This window comes from Rhea americana, unplaced genomic scaffold (assembly GCF_003343005.1).
Source record: "Rhea americana isolate MKP2758 unplaced genomic scaffold, rheAme1 scaffold_22, whole genome shotgun sequence".
Lineage (NCBI taxonomy): Eukaryota > Metazoa > Chordata > Aves > Rheiformes > Rheidae > Rhea > Rhea americana.
Window position 1 is genome coordinate 1,052,081 of NW_028186329.1, and position 12,013 is coordinate 1,064,093.

The 12,013-nt window shown below is 37.5% G+C and overlaps 1 protein-coding gene and 1 long non-coding RNA gene across 6 annotated transcripts in view; one reads left to right on the plus strand and one right to left on the minus strand.

Moving 5' to 3' along the window:
* Positions 1 to 2,148, plus strand: part of LOC146595576 (uncharacterized) — a 34,949-nt gene extending 32,801 nt beyond the window's left edge. For all 3 annotated transcript variants that reach the window (XR_014895890.1, XR_014895889.1, XR_014895891.1), the window contains one exon: positions 58 to 2,148. This is a non-coding gene — a long non-coding RNA (uncharacterized LOC146595576). The remainder of the gene's footprint in view (positions 1 to 57) is intronic.
* Positions 1 to 12,013, minus strand: part of LOC146595577 (uncharacterized) — a 77,823-nt gene that overhangs the window by 28,209 nt on the left and 37,601 nt on the right. The window lies entirely within an intron of this gene.

Here is a 12,013-nt window from a genome sequence, read left to right on the forward strand (position 1 = left end):
ATAAATACCTGAACTTGTATTTAAGCACTTAATTCCCCTTGATTTTCTGCTTTCTAGATAAGAGGAGAATGCTCCTGAGGATCTTTGTTGGAAGAAGTGATTTGGGGAAGAAAATAGAGAGGAATGTTGTTTGACTAACTGGAAGACAAAGGTTACAACTGGAAAAAATTTGGATGAGATTTCAACCATCAAATTGTACTTATGAAATAAGTAAGTGGAAGCCATGCCCAGAAAGACTCCTTACATTTCTCATACTTTTTTGGTACATGCTATTACCATGTTTTAAGAGATACCTGTTTTAAGGAATAACTGAAAAATAAAGCATAGCTATTAATCTTACCAATATTAAATTAAGATTCCTGTCTCCTTGGACAGGAATATGCTTCAAGTACTCTTTYCCAAACTAGCTGATGTGAAAATAATGTGAATCTATGAATGAGATAGTTTGATGTTGTTGCCTGGTGGTTTCATAAGAAGCAGTAACAGTGCAAAATAAAATACAGCTCAGAATAAAAAGTAGGTAAAAGTTTTGCCTGACAACTAGTGATGTTGTCTGGCCCAGATCGCATTTTTTTTAATCTATTAAGAGAGGATATAAGGATTCTGTAAATCATGGCAGAGCCTCATGTGGAAAATACCTGTTCAAGGGCTGCACACATTTCTTTATAAAAAATGGATGTTCCTCCTTTCTGGTTGATGTAAAACATAATTGGGATACTATTGACCGCCATGAACTGAGGTCAGTCCTCTTATTATTGCAAAAGGTTATTCAAGTTCCTAAGTCTCTATTAGCTGTAGGAATCAAAAGCATAGGTTAACTTTTAAGTTCCCTGTACTAAAATGAAGGTATCCGTGACCAGTGGATAGTAATGGTAGAGAAGCAGAAGCTCCTCTGCAGCATGCTAGCAGATCCTTATAACAAGTGAATGCCAGGAATTCTGGAGAGATGGCAGCCTTATGATTTATGGATGTTCGCTGAGCAGATACACAAATTTCAGAACTGTTTCATACTCTGTACAGTTATTTTAACTAACACTGCATGTTTGATGAACTATTTATACCTTGTGATTGATACTGAAATCAGATCCTGTGCCAGATCTCAGGCACAGGTGACCTTCCCCTTTTTTGCCCTGTGAGGGAAGGCCCAAGGGCATCTAGAGCTCAACATTTTCTTCAAAGACTATAGCTGGCCAAATGGGTACAAGCATGAATGCCTGGGGCACCTGGGCACCAAGAATATAAAATATACATGGACAAGCCCCTTCATAACCACCAGAGTGGCTCTTACGAGCAAGCAATAAAACAGCTTAAAACATCGTTGCAATATTCATGCAACCAAGAGCTAAAAAACCAAAGAAATAATGGAAACATACATTAAGATAAGCCTATGGCAAACCTCAGCTGCACTGTTAAAGAACTCTTATTCAATTCAGTCCCAACTGCTACTCTAGTGGGCTTGCRTGAAGTAGTACTTACTCTCTGCTTGCTATATGGTGTACTACCAACGTTCCAATTTCCAAATATATAACATTGAAAATAGCATCAGTATTAACAAAAAATGTTGCTCTATGCATCATTCAAAATTGGTAAAACATGATGGGATATAAATAAAATATGCTCTCCAGCATATTTAGTAGACTGAAGAACAGTCTCAGAGCATACCAGCAGGCACAGTAAAAAACCTATTAATAAGTTCTGATCAATTTTGCCCTCTCAAGTAAAATGTGATTCTTGCTCCAGTGGAGCATTTCCTGGAAAGAAGTTAATACAACACTCTTTGCCAGAAAAAGTTACACTGTAATGAATAGAAAATGTTTCAACAGTAATCCAGTTACTCAATGATTTTTAGTTAAAAATTGGAATAATCAATTCAAGGAAAATCTCTGCCCATTTTCTTTTATTATAGTTAATGGTTAGGCTAGAGCTGTTATTTAGTCATTCTAAATAATATGTCTGAAGACCACTACATGAATAAAATTATACAAAAAGAACTGATTAATTGTGTACCTCTTCCTGCTTTCATAATCTTTGTCAAGTGAATGGAATAATTTGTGCCATTTGTATTTCTTATTAAAGTATTTGTCATTAGAATGAGGTGTCAGGAAGCATTAAGACTGCCTCAAATTTTATGAATTAAAATAATGTGCCAAATTGTTGTGACCTTTTTAATATTCTGTATTTTCCTCTTTTCTGTGGTGTTCCTCTCTTTCTCTGCCTGTCTTCTCCATTCTGTTATGGAAAAGATGAACTTAGAGGCAAAGTATGAAGAAACGAGAGGAACAAAACAGTATTTCTCATGAAAATAATTCAAAAATGAGAATGGCCATCTAGCGTGGTATTGCAAGGTGTAGACCTTGCATCAAAATGAGGTTGCAGATACGTCAACAGCACTGATAGATCGATATTGCGCAGCACAGTGCTGTAAGAATAGACTGTAATTAGGAGGTAGAACTAGTTGCCATAGGATGTGAAGGGTACACAGAAATATTGCACATTTATATACCTATCAAGTCTATAGTACAGTTATAAAAATGATTGCTAGCAAATTTTAGAAAGGTTAAAAAATCTCTTTCTTTGAGGTTTAAACTAGTGTCTGTTTCTCTATGAGAAATTAGGATGAGATCTTTGGGGAGGTAATTTATCTCACACTGGCTCAGTAAAAGATTCTTTTGCATTGAAGTACCTGGTACATGCCAGTCTGGGAGACAATATTAGATATCTGAACTCTAGTTTTAATTCCCACATGCAGCTAACAGGAAAGCAGAGCGTCTATCACTGCAGCTGAGTCAAACTGCATACATACAGATCGCAGCCCATCCATGACACTATTAAGAGTAAAAAGATCTGAACAAGTGGCATAGTAGATTATGTAACTGTTAACAGTATTTCTTTAATTTATATATAATTTAAAATACAGCCTGAAAACTGACAATATGCTTGTCTCACTTGTCCTTTCCTTCACAGATGGATGATGATGGAACGAGATCATAAGTATGCTTAATACAATTTAAAGCTTCTTGATTAAAAAATACATTAGCTGACTGACAGCAAGATGCTCTAGCAAATTCCAAACATTTCCATCTACTCTTTAGACATCAGAATGGGCTTTTCCTACAATATGGATAGTACAAGAGATATAAACCTACTATTTCAAAGGAAATACAAAGAATTCCCATACTTTAGCTAATATCATCAAGGTATTTATTAGAACAAAATATTAACCATGGCTCCATTCTAGTGGTCCAGACTGGATGACTGAGTTGAAATCATTTTAAGCTTGTGTTTTGAATCAGTCTCACAATGAGAGCTGAATGAGCTGAATACCATTTTTTCATATTCAGCATGAGAAAACTTGCAATTGATACCATAAGCCCGCTTCATCATGTTCTTCTTGATGGCCACCATAACAGGTTACTTAAATAAATGGTCACAATTAGCATTTATCATGTGTTATCATGAATCTGTATCACAAGTCTCCCACAGTAGGAGAAAGATGATACATACAAGACTAAGAGTAGCTAGACGACTGATGCTTAGTCCTGAAGTATACAAACAACTTGAAATAAGATAAAACAGTCTAATGGGAACAGTAAAACCATGCTGAGAAAAGCAAGATTTGAAGTGTTCTCTCTGCCCTGACAGCAGAGCAAGGCAAAGGGCAGGAGTATGATTAATGGTGCATAAATGGAGTCGACTGATGGATAAGGGAAGAGAGAGGTGCATGAGATTCTCTGTTTCATAGGAGGGAAAATGAAAGCAAGTGTTGGGAAGCCTTTGAGTACACTGTTATTGTGCCTTTCTCCCTTGCAGATTAGATATATAATAGTTTTTGTTACTCTTCAAAGCAAAATTTTTACATAGCTCTATTAATTCTCCTTCCCTGTCTGCTGAATCTCCTTTAATTTTACAATATGCTGTTTGAATCGTACATACTAAATACACTAAAAGCATGTTTATCTAAATTAAATGGAAATATTTAAAAAAGAAAAGAATTAAAAATTAAATGCAAAAATATTTCCTTCTATGTTAAGGCCTAAAACTACTAAAACCTGGACAATCTATTTTAATAGATTATATTATATGGTACATCTATGACCTTCCCTAAATATGAAAGTTAAAGGCTGCATAACTATATAAATTACTGCATTAACTATTTAATTATTATTTATTTATATTACTGCATTAATTATTGCATTAACTCAAACTTTATGAATGTATCCCAGCATAATATATTTCCTGAGAATCTATATTGTTTTCARTATTTCCAGTGCAGCAAATATTGGCATTTGTTTCACATCAAAACCTAATCTTTTTGGATCCTCATGTGTAGAAAATGTTCTGCCAGTACTTTTGCTCTAGTTAACCCAACATCTTCATGTTAGCATTTTCAGAATTCTTGTTTTCTACTTCTAGACTATGAAATGAAGAGCTATGCTCTTGCCACAAGGGCACAGCACTGACTCCTGTTCCATGTGCCCACCAGGACCTACAGATCCTTCTCTGCAGAGCTGCTCCCTACCCAGTCAGTCCCCAATCCCTGTTGCGTTGGGTTATTCCACAATACATGTAAAACTTAGTATWTTTCTTTATTGAACTTTACAAGTTTCTTTTTGGTCCTCCATTCCTGCAGTTTGGCTAACAGAATACTCTAGGAGACTGTACAAAAAGCCTTGCTTAAATAAAGATAATGGCATCCACTGCTCTCCGCTTGTACACAGAACCAGACATTTCAGACTAGGAGGCAATCAGCTTGGTCAAGCACAAATTCCACTTTGCAAATCCACACTGACTGTTCCCAACCACTTTTTTGTCCTTTTTATGTCCTTCTTGTGCTTGAAAACGGCTTCCAGGACAACTTGCTCCATAATACTTCCATGAACTAAGGTGAGAGGACTTGTTCTGTTGTCTCCCAGATCCTCCTGCTTGCCTTTTTCCAGTTATTGGCTCTTTTTCAATCTTTCTTTTATTAGTTTAGTTTTTAAAAGGCAGCTTTCTTTTTAAAATGTATTCATTTCCAGTGGCTTTTTTAGACTAACATGAACAAAATACTTTTGGTTAATTTAAATTAAATTCCAATTTCAATCCAAATGTAACTTGACCCAGTGTCCGAATGTTATAAAAAAAATAATAAGGACATGATAAAGAATATGAGAACGTAATAAATATAGGTGAATTGTTGATCATTTTCTAGACAATGAAAAAATGAAAAATGTGAATAAATATCTACAAAGCTAATCATTTAATTAAATAATTATAGATATAAGTTGTCCTAACTTTTTAGCAAAGAAAGACACTGATTGATTGTAAAGGTTAAGTTTCCTTGCAAAACTGTATGTTTTAATGTTTATATGAGTCAATGAGAACAAAGAGCTATTTAGGACAATTAGTAAAGTACAAGTGCAGAACTTGATTATACAAAAGTTTCTTGTTTGTTGTTATAAATGAATGTTACAATGAATGATTTCATTTTTTTGCTTCATCAGCAGCACACCAAGTAAGCATCTGCTTCAATTTGTKTAGCAGAAGATAGTTTCTCTGCATTCTTTATCACATCTCATATTTGCATCTATTTCCTTCTCTGTTTACAGCTTCTCATTGTAGGGATGTCCAGAGTAATGCCCATGTCCTTGTGAGTTAATGCAGTTAATTTAGACTTAATACATATAAGTAGTTWATTTTTTCCCCTTCTGTGTACATTATTGTTGCATTTATCATCACTGAACTGCCTCTGTCCTTTTTATTTCCAGTCCACTTTATAGTCCCCATGAAATATCTTACGGTCTTCTCTGACTTAACTAAATAATTYTGTTACCTCACTATCTCTATACTGAACAAAATCAGGATTTAATATAGATCTGCTTTTATGTTTCTGTTATAAAGAAGAGTTGCCTTTTATTTTTTACTGTCTTATCTCTTTCCTACCTAGCTTTTGTTCAAGATAGTAATTTGTATTTCTTCTCCTGACTACTTAGTTTCTTTACTATTCGTTTGTGAGAGATCTTGTTAATTTACTTCTAAAAATGTAAGTTAATTATGTTAACTGTGCTTTTATTCAATTTTGACACATTTAAGTTGTTTCAATAGATTAGTGAAAAGTATCTGGAAATACTGGATTAGTTACTTCTTATATCATAATTGCCCAGTCATTCTGATGATAGTCTACTTTAAAGTTACTTCAGTCTGTTTCCCTAGAACCTATGTCCTATGTACCTATGCACAAGCATAAGTTTCTGTATCTTGAGCAAACGATTAACTCTGTTACTACTGTTCTTCATCATTATGCATATAATAGAGACAAAAATGATTCATCACTATTTTTTTTCCAGAGACTCTTATTTATGATCACAATCATATTTTAGCATATTTTAGCACCAGTGGTTTATGTAGATGTGGCTGTGGAAGGAATAGGTTGGCCTATTCCTATGTTCCCAACATTGGTAGAGACACAGAAGTAATTATAAACAAACTTGGCATGGACATTGATCTTTTTATAACCTACTTTCAGATTTGCTGAAATTTTAGATTTACGATATTCTAGATTCATTATAAAATGTAGACCATCATAGCTACAATATTTGTACAGAGAATGTTGTGATAATATATGTAGTCAGAATTYGTCATAGCCATGTTACAAGTATTGAAAACCATAGAATCATAGAATCTGTAAGGTTGGAAGGGACTTATGGAGATCATCTAGTCCAACCTTCCTGCTCAAGCAGGGTCACCTASAGCATGGTAGACAGGATCGCATCCAGGCGGGCCTTGAAGATCTCTAGAGAAGGAGACTCCACGGCCTCCCTGGGCAACMTGTGCCAGTGCTCCGTCACTCTCACAGGGAAGAAATTCCCCCTCTCGCTCAGGCAGAACTGCCTGTGCTTCAATTTCTGCCCATTGCCTCTTGTCCTGTCACATGGGACAACTGAAAAGAGTTTGGCCCCCTCCCCTTGACACCCTCCCTTCAGGTACTTGTACACACTGATAAGATCCCCCCTCAGTCTGCTCTTCCCCAGGCTGAAGAGGCCCAGCTCTCGCAGCTGTTCCTCATAGGGCAGGTGCTCCAGCCCTCCGATCATCTTTGTAGCCCTACGCTGGACTCTCTCCAGTAGCTCCAGGTCTCTCTTGGACTGGGGAGCCCACAACTGCACACAGTACTCGAAGTGAGGCCTCACCAGGGCTGAGAAAAGGGTCGGGATCACCTCCCTCCAGCTGCTGGCAACACTCTTCCTAATGCACCCAGGAGACCATTGGCTTTCTTGGCCACAAGGGCACAGTGCTGGCTCAGGGTCARCTTGTCATCCACCAGCACTCCCAGGTCCTTCTCTGCAGAGCTGCTCTCCAGCAGGCCAGCCCCCAGCCTGTACTGGTGCCTAGGGTTATCTCTCCCTAGGTGCAGGACTCTGMACTCGCCCTTGTTGAACCTCAGGAGGTTCCTCTCCGCCCAGCTCTCCAGCCTGGCCAGGTCTCTCTGAATGGCAGCACAGMCCTCTGGTGTGTCAGCCACTCCTCCCAGCTTGGGATCATCAGCAAACTTGCTGAGGASACACTCTGTCCCCTCATCCAGGTCATTGATGAAGAAGTTGAACAGGATAGGACCCAGTACTGAGCCCGGGGGGACGCCACTAGCCACAGGCCTCCAACTAGACTCCACACCACTGATGACGACCCTCTGAGCTCTGCCTTTCAGTCAGTTCTCAATCCACCTYGCTGTCCACTCGTCCAACCCACACTTCCTGAGCTTCTCTAGGAGGATGTTATGGGAGACAGTGWCAAAAGCCTTGCTGAAGTCAAGGTACACAACATCCACTGCTCTCCCCTCATGTACCCAGCCAGTCATTCCATCAGAGAAGGCTATCAGATTGGTCAAGCAGCATTTCCCCTTGGTGAATCCATGCTGGCTACTCCCGATCACCTTCTTTTCCTCCATGTGTCTGGAGATGACATCCAGAACGAGCTGTTCCATCACCTTTCCAGGGATGGAGGTGAGGCTTACAAGCCTATAGCTGCCTGGGTCCTCCTTCTTGCCCTTTTTGAAGCTGGAGTGACAYTGGCTTTCTTCCAGTCCTCAGGCACCTCTCCAGTTCTCCAGGACCTTTCAGAGATGGTGGAGAGCAGCCTGGCAACAACATCCGCCAGCTCCCTCAGTACCCATGGGTGCATCCCATCCGGGCCCATGGATTTGTGGATGTCTAGCCTGCCCAGAAGGTCTCTAATCCTTTCCTCCTCAACCAAAAGAAAGTCTTCCCTTCTCCAGACCTTCTCCCTCACATCCAGGCTGCAGGATTCATGGGGGCTGCCCTTAGCAGTGAAGACGGAAGCAAAGAAGGCATTCAGTAATTCTGCCTTCTCTGCATCCCTTGTCACCAGGGCTCTGCCCCATTCAGTAGAGTGCCCACATTTYCCCTAGTCCTCCTYTTGCTGCTGATGTATYTGAAGAAGCCCTTCCTGTTGTCCTTGACATYCCTTGCCAGACTCAATTCCAACTGGGCCTTAGCCTTCCTCGCCGCATCTCCACATACTCTGACTGTATTCCTATAATTCTCCAAAACTTGACTGAATTATCATTCTAAATGAATGCAGATCATAACTTTAGATCACATTTAAACTGTCAGATTTATGTATGTTTGTAAGTGTGTACATATACAGATAAAATTTTTATTTAAAATGTCAATAATTTTAAATAACATTAACAACCAATACATTTATAATTATTTTTGCATACTTTCATGTAGCCAAAATTAGCTACAYGTAAAAAATGACAGAACTTAGACGGAGCCAAGTATTCATTTTTAAGATACTATTTTAATATATGAAAATAAAATACTACAATCTTATTTCTGCTATATTTAGGAAACAGTTTCCTAGTTGTTGTCATTCCTATAGTAAGATCAATGTTAACATCATATCTATTTTTAGAATACTGGCTACTAATTAATCATATTAAAAAAAAACTAAATTGGGAAAAGTAAATATTAAGAACTGATGGGCAGATCTTGAAAGTSGGCTTAAGACATCTTAAGTGCATGCAATTTGCATGTTTCTTTCTTTCAAGGAAAAATGTGTGTCAATGAAACATATAAACTCTTGTGGAGAATCTGAGACCTACCATGATGAAACTCACTAACTAGTATTTTAAACATCTACTTTATTCACTCTTATTGATTTCTTTAGCATTTRTCTTTCAGTATGTCTATTTTGCTTGATTCTCTTTCAAATGTTGCCCTAGGGGAAACTGACTATGCAAATCTGCTGTTTCTTTGATGTTGTTATCTTTTTGTTTATGTGGAATGTACCTAATGTATCCTTTCCCTAAATACAGTAGAAACAAACAGCAACAGAAGAAAAAGTCCATATTAATAATATTTCTTTCCTTGTTGTCAATAGCCTTAAATAGGGATCTTTATAGTGATAATGTAATGACATCTAGAATAATAACAGGACATCATGTGAAACTGAATTGTATACAGCTTCAACTCCCTTGCAACAGCTGAGTCTTCACCTAGGAAACTACAGCCTGAATCGCTTTGGTTGTAGTTCTCCCCAAATAAACATTTGAATCATCAGGTTCCCCATGTGACCTAATGGTTATTACTACATAAAAAAGTATTTATTTTTGCTCATTCCCCTCAAATTTAATCTACCTATAAGCTATGTCCAGCTCTGTGACTCATGGCTGCAATTAACATTTTCCAGTATAAAAGTAGCATGCAACATATTACATGATTTTATGCTTTTATGCTTGAAAGAAAAATCCAATTACTGAAAATATCATCAGAGGAATGTATCTTTTCATTTTCTTTTTTTTTAGATTTACTGAATGATTAACACTTATATATGAATGCTAGTGATCCTAAAGCTRTATTTTTATCACTTACTAGTCCTGTTTTAGAACATACACCAATGAGATGGGCCAAATTAGGAACCACTTCAGTTAGGTGTAGCCACACCTTTGTGAAACAGTCACTGAGGAAGGAAATACTTTGGATTTTTAACTGAGAAGATTAAACAACAGAGAGTAGAAACTCTGAAAGTGGACTTGAAAGTCTCTGACACTCATTAGTAAGCTTTTAAAATAATCCAATATTTTCTGTGCCATTTGTCTGCAGAGAATGATTTCCCAATTTCTCATTATGTATGAATGCCAGTGCACTGTGCAGCTCCAATGCACAGTTGAYTAATAAGGTCTGAATTAGAAACTGAGAGCTTTCCTTTTCTTAGCATCTACTGCAATTTTCCCTAAACAAGATATTCTTTGCACATTTTCTATGAACTAGAAAATAGAAGCTATTGGAATAGAACCTAYGAATTTTATCATGTGAAGCCCTGATCACTGTCTGGCCTTCAACAGCTTTTTACAAATATTATGCATTAGATTTTTAATAGTTTATATTAGATTCTACTAAACAGTATAAAATATTTTAGAAAAATAATTATATTCATTTTCTAGAGAGACTTTTTTCAGCAGATACTGAATAACTGTATATTCAGAAAAGCATTTTGGTTTCAGAAAGATAAATCTTGGCTTTATCTGAATTATGAAAAAAGCAACTCAGTATCTTTCCAGTGTCACAATGTCATCAATCCAGTGGGACTGAATTTTTTTTCACACAGTGATTAAAGCTGTGAATTTCAAACTAATTAAGAAATTATTTTTGCTGGTTACAAATTACACAATCATCTTCTTTCCACCATTGCAGCTGTGCTTTTGCATGTGTACTTAAATCTTTATCCAAATATATTTTTATGAGCATATTTCCATAAGCATATTCTGGGATATTCATTAACTCTTCCATATAAAAGCTTGTGTCAAGGTTTACAATATATATTTTTCAGATTCCTCCTTTTTTACTAGTTGTAGCAGCTGATCTTATGATAGTACCTGGTCTGGTACTTCCAGCTGTTTCATCTTTAAGCACATAAAATTTTTGATTCGTTCAACTTCACAAAAAGCAAGCTTAAAACTGTAACAGCCCAACCAGGCCAGCACATAAAATAAAGTGGAAGTAAATGAACAGGGTATTATCCATCCATGTCATCAAATGAACCTATAGGGAAAGAAGAATTTGGGGGATCACAGACTCACAGAAAAGTTTGTTGGAAGGAACCTATAGAGATCACTAAGTCTCCTTCCCTGCTAGAAGCAAGATTATTGTGAACAAAGAATCAGGTCAGCTGTGATTTGTCCGGTTGACTTTGGAAAATTTAAGGATGCAGGTTTCTCAGTCTCTCTAGATACCCCATTCCAGTGCTGCATTGCTCTCTCAGTGAAGAAATTTATCCTAATGTCACACAGAACTTCCAAGTTGCAAATAGTGACTGTTGCTCCTTGTTTTTCTGTCTGCCACTGTAGGGAAAATTTTGGTTCTCTCATCTTTAAAGCATCTTTTCAGGTAGCTGCAGGCAGCTATTAGCTTGCCTCTTAACCTTTGCCAATTTAAACAAGCCCAGCTCTCTCAATTGTTCCTCCTTGGTCACATACTATAGGCCAATTTGGTAGCTCTCCAGTGGACTCCCTTGAGCCCTTTTTTCAAGAGAGATGCTGAGAAACTTCTCAACAAGGGGCCCAAATCGCTCACAGTATGCTAGCTGCAGCCTCACCTGAGCAAAGTAGAAGAGAACTTCCACTGATCTGCTGGACCAGGCTCTTCCAGGATGTGGTGACATTTTTTGTATTTGCAAAGACAGTACACTGCTTGTTCATATTCAACTTGGTATCTGTTGTAACTGCCAGGAACCTTTTCACCTGGACTACAACTCAACCAGCTYGTTCGCAGTCTTCACTGATGAAAGAGGTTATTCTGTCCTGGGTACAGATTGTTGCCCTTCTACTTGTTTAACCAATCAATTTTTGGCCCAATCCTTAAGTTTCTCAAGGTCCATCTGGAATGAAGCTCTACTGTTTGTTTTGTTAGCCATTTCCCCTAATTTAGTATCATCCACAAATTTGTTGATGATGCATCCTACCTCTTATCCAGGGCTCTGATGAAGTTTTTAACAATATGGACCTCAGTACAGA